Below are 5,718 nucleotides of genomic sequence, written 5' to 3' on the forward strand. Positions count from 1 at the left end.
ACAGTAAACCAAAAGACAAAATACAAACACTAATTCTCCAAAGTCAACCTCTAAGAGGTACAAACATAAAATATATATAATGGAGATACAAATATATACAACTCAGCCAAGATAAAACTCCCAAAAGAGCAGTTATTTGCTTCAGAAAGCTCCCAGTATGCCTCAGCAAAGTGTCTCACGTCTTGCATCAGAAAACCACAAATATATATTGAGTGAGAACTGGAGGTTCTCAGTATGGTAACGGTACCCACGTAACTAACATATAATGTCCTGGAAAAAGCGAAGGCGATCCTAGAACTCCCGACAATAGATTCAAACTTAAAACTAAAGTTGAAAACCATTAACAGGGTAGGCTATCTAAGGTTCTTATTTCTAATTTCTTTCTAACTTAAGCCCTAAATTTCACCTTCCTCCAATCCTGCAAAGCTCTAGTGCATAGACAAGCAATACAGACAAAGTAAATACAAGTAGGATACAGATACGACAAAAAGGACATATAGCAGTTAAGCATGAATATTAATTGCGTAAATCCAAGAATGCAAAACCAAATATCCACCGTTAACAAATATCCACAGTCCCAAAGTTCAAGCTCAATCTCCCAACCTTGCCAATTTGCCTCCAATATCACCAAATTGTTTCCAAATACATAATTCAATCTAAATTTTCATACAACAACACTAGAATTACCTTAGGGTTCACAAATTCATTGATTTGACAAGGGTTATAATTTTCTTACCATTACCCACGAGTCAAATAGACAAAATCTGGTGATTACTCGCTGCTAGAGTTCACATAAACAATCAAAACACCAAAACCCTAAATATCTAAAACCCAAAAATCACGAATTGAAGATGGGAGAACTGGGCACGAAATCAGAATATCCTTACCAAATTGTTGATTGGGTTTTGTAGAGAATTCCAAGGCAAACGCGTGGCCGCTGACGGCTTATCAATCGGAGCTCTAAATTGAAAGTTACGTGGATTTGAAGTTGGAAGGGATTTGGGAGCTAGGGTTTCACGTTTTTCCTTTTGCTTTCAGCGTGTTTCATGAACATTTGGGGAAGGATGAGGCTGATGAAGTGAGTATATATATATGGGTGCATAGGTGGGCTTGGGCCCACTTGGGCTCGGTTTGCCTTATTTGGTCCGTTCGGCCCAATCTTGGGCCAAATTCTTTAAAATTTGTGTCAACATTCTTATTTTAATTAGCTCTACTCCCTAAACTATAAATACTACTTTCTAATTTTCTTGATTAATAATTAATTTATTACCTAATTATTTACTAATTACTTGGGGTTTACAGACGCCATTGGTCTTGACAGTATAATAGATTTGCAGAAAATTAGAGATGAACAAGTTAGGATCTTCTTGAGGACTCCCACTAAACTGACAATTTTATTGCACCAATGTGACAGGTTGGGGTTTCAGTTCAAAATTATTAGCATTCACAGTACATGTCACTATACTACTTTCACATCTCCTAGGATTGGGAGTAGTAAAAGATCCAAGAGTCCTCCTTGGTTGAGGAGTATTAGCATTGTTATTTGCATTGTCAGCCATGTTGTAGTCAAGTTCTTCTTCAAATACCTCTTCAATATCTTCTTCAACCCTTTGATCTCTAGCTTGTTTCTTTTATCGCCAAAGAGTTCTTTCAATTTTAGGATTGTAGTGAAGAAGTTCTTTAGCCCTGTTATTCGGCATAGACATAAAACAAGAAGAGAATCAAGTTGGAATTTCCTTCGTCACAGTGAAGGGAACTCTCAGGGGGAATGAATAACAAACATAAAATAACTACAAGCTAAGAAGGTCTAATCTAGGTAATCAACTGATTGGTAGTCTGTTATCCACAATTAATTTCCCACAACAGTGCCAAAAATTTGATGCAGATTTTTTAAACCATAAACTACTGGCAAGTACATCGGATCGTATCAAGTAATACTACAGGAGTGGGTTATCATTCCTATGAGAATTAACGAATTAAGCAAGCAATAGTCAATTGATTATTCTAGTCAGATAATAAAAATTTAGGATTTTAGAAAGCTTTGACATAAGCAGTGAAGTAAACAAAGGCATACAGTAAGAATTGAAAAGATAATATAATTTAAAGAGTTAAGATTTTAGAGATGTTGAGACTTCCGAACCAATATTTTCACTTTCCACCTTGATTATGCAAAGATACATCCATGGAAAATAATTAGTAATCAAACCCCAATTCCTTAGTGGTTCAATTTCCCTTTGATGAATAGAATTTACGTAACATAAATTCCACCGGCAAGTATACCGGGTCGCTGTCAAGTGATAACTCACTTTGAGTGAGGTCGATCCCACAGGAATTGATGGATCAAGCAACTTTAGTTAAGTGGTTCTTCTAGTCAAACTAGCATTTAATGGTTTTTGTGTGACTGAATCAGCAGAAAAGTAAATGACATAAAAATTAAGAGAAATGAATCTTAATGACTGAATGATAAAGAGCTGAAAGGAAATTGCTGAATAATAAAGAGCGGAAACTTAAATGGTAAGAAAGTGAAGGTAGAAATATAAATGACAAGAAAATGTAAATTGCATAAATGTAAAAGGGATTCTGGGTATTGGGAATTAAAGGAAATGGGAAATTCAAAAGAATTGAAGCGAAGAAGAATAATGGGTGAGATTCATTAGGGATTGGAGATGTCATGATTCTTCATTAATCAATCGGTCTCAATTTCTTCTCAATCATATGAAGTAGATCCATGACAGATTGTAAGTAATTGAATCACAATCTCTTGATGACTCAATTTCTCTTAACACAATCAATCGCCAATCTCTTGATCTAATTGTTCATGAGAAGAGATGAAGCTCAATTTCTAATCCAAAGGCCACATAACCCTCAGGATCTCAATTCAAAGAGGTTATATATCATGTACCAACTAAGAATGTGTTGCTCAAGAGGATTATGAGAGATAAGCCTCAAACTAAATTTCATGACTCCTTTCTCAAGTTCATCATGAAATTCAAGTAGATCCAATCCCCCTCTCGGTAGTAATTGGATTTATGAAGCACAAAGGCTTTCCCTTAGATAAACAACACTTGAATTGAGAAGAAGAATAATTTCATTAATTAATTGAAATCAAAACAGAGCTCCTCCCCCTAATGAAGTGGGGTTTAGTGATTCATAGCTTAATTACAAAGGAAAGTAAATCTACTATCTAGGAAGAAAAGTAAAAAATTAAGAACTAAGTACAAGCAATAGATAAATGTAAAGTATGAAATGTATCCAATGTGTTCGCCTCCCCCCATTGAAGTTCAAAACTTCATCTCTTTATAGCACTTTCCCCTAAAGTCTTCACTTGATGTACTTGGGCTTTTGGACTTTGCAATTTTGGCACTTGGATCTGGCACTTAGTGCTGAGCTTGAAAAGTGAGCGCCAGTCATTGTGCGTATGTAGCAAGGGTTGTGCGTACGCACCTTTGCAATTTTTCACCATTGTGTGTACGCATGATGAGTTGTGCATACGCACCTTTGCAATTTTTCACTATTGTGCGTACACATGATGGGTTGTGCGTATGCACAAGTCCAAATTTTTTCTTGGATTACTCATCGAAGACGCTCGCTTGTGAGCTTGATGGTGAGCGTTGGGGGCGAGCGTGACACTCCCAATTGAGCGCTATGCTTGCTCAAGAGCGTCACTGATAAACCCAGATTTCGTGATTTATCTTGTGCTTATTTTGGGGGATTTTACCACCTTTTCCCATATTTATTCAATGAAATAGCATGGTTTTGTAATTCTCCATTGATTTGTGCTTAAGTGTGAAAACATGATTTTTAGGCCTTAAATTAGCTAAATTTAACTCACTTTAATTCCATTCAATGCCTTGATGTGTTTTTTGAGTAATTTTAGGTTCATAAGGCAAGTATTGGATGGAAGAAGTGAGGAGAAAAGCATGCAAAGTGGGAGAACTCATGAAGAAATGAAGAAACCGTAAAGCTGTCAAGCCTGACCTTTTTGCACTCAAATGACCATAACTTGAGCTACAAAGATCCAACTGAGGCGGTTCTAGTTGCGTTGAAAAGCTAACATCCGGGGCTTCGAAATGATATAAAATTTATCATATTTTGCTTCGTGTATAGGGGCACGCACGCGCCATGTACGCGTGTGCACCGATGCTGCTCGTGGCCCACTAAAGTGAAATTGCCCCCAGCGATTTCTGAAGCACTTTGGGCCCAACTCAACTCATTTCTAATGCTATTTCATGAAGAATTCAAGCTTGGGCAAGGGGGGAGCAATTGTTTGTAGCATTAGCATTATGTAGGTTAGTTTCTAGAGAGAGAAGCTCCCTCTTCTCTCTAGAATTAGGTTAGATTAATTTCTTCTAGATTTAGGTTCAATTACATGTTTTCATCTTGTTTCCTTTATGATTTCTTGATTCTACTCTTTCATTCTCAAGATTTGTAGTGTTAGTTTTACTTTTATACCTTTTTTATGTTCATGAACTCTTGTTGGAATTGGATATTTTCTTTAATGCAATTTATGTTTGATGTTCTTTTAATTGTTGATTTGAGTTGTGAATTTACTATCTCTTGCAATTTATTATGCTTTCCTTTTATTCCTTCTAAGTGTTTGACAAAATGCTTGGTTGGATGTTAGAGTAGAATTTTATGCTCTTGGCTTAGGAAGGTAACTTAGGAACTCTTGAGTTACTAATGTCTATGTGATTGACGATTGGGAGCCATTAACGCTAGATCTCACTAACTGATTTGGTGTAGAACTAGGACTTATGGACTTGGATTGACATAGCTCATTTGACTTTCCTTTATTAGTTAGAGGATGACTTAATGGGGTTGATCCTTGCCAATTCTCATGTTGTGGTTAGTGATAAGGATAGAGATCCTTGACCGCCAACCTTTGCCAAGACCTTTTTAGTTGTTAGTTTATTTTTATTGCTATTTACATTTCATGTCTCTTATCCCAAAATCCTAAAATATCTCATAACCAATAACAAGACACTTCCTTGCAATTCCTTGTGAGACGACCCGGAGTCTAAATACTTCGGTTAATTTTCATTGGGATTTGTACCTGTGACAACTCAAATTTTTTATTGGGAGGATTATTTGTTGGTGTAGAACTATACTTGCAACCAGAATTCATTCATTTGAGGAAATTCTATACCATCAAAGAAATCTCATCATCAAAATGGCGCCGTTGCCGGAGAGTTGCAATGGTGTTACATTATTGGCTATTGTGAATATTGTGAATATGTTTGCCTTTTTGCTTATTTGTTATTTTTTGTTAGTTTTAGGACTTTGTTGCTTATTTTTGTTAGCTTTTATTTTTATTTGCTATTATGAATTCTCATCCTCACTTTGGCTATGAGTTTGTCTCAAATTATGTTGTAGAAAATGGGAGCTACAATGAGAATATGCATCAAGGATGGAACAATCAAAGGTGGGAGGAGCCTCAAAGGATTGATCACCCTTCTTGGCAACTACATCCTCCGGTTTCTTATGGGTATAATTCTAATCCTAATACATATCAATCTAATGGATGTGGTAACCCTTATTGTAATTGTCAACAACCACTACCACATGCCTATGAACCACCCCCTCAACATGGTTTTGAACCACCTTACTCACAAGCCCTCTACCACCAAACACCTCATGAACCATATGAATCATACATGGAACCACCATCATTCTGACACAATTACTCTCAAGAACTACCTCAATATACACCACCTCCAT

Source organism: Arachis ipaensis, chromosome B9, assembly GCF_059453495.1.
Source record: "Arachis ipaensis isolate K30076 ecotype BB chromosome B9, ASM5945349v1, whole genome shotgun sequence".
Taxonomy (NCBI): domain Eukaryota; kingdom Viridiplantae; phylum Streptophyta; class Magnoliopsida; order Fabales; family Fabaceae; genus Arachis; species Arachis ipaensis.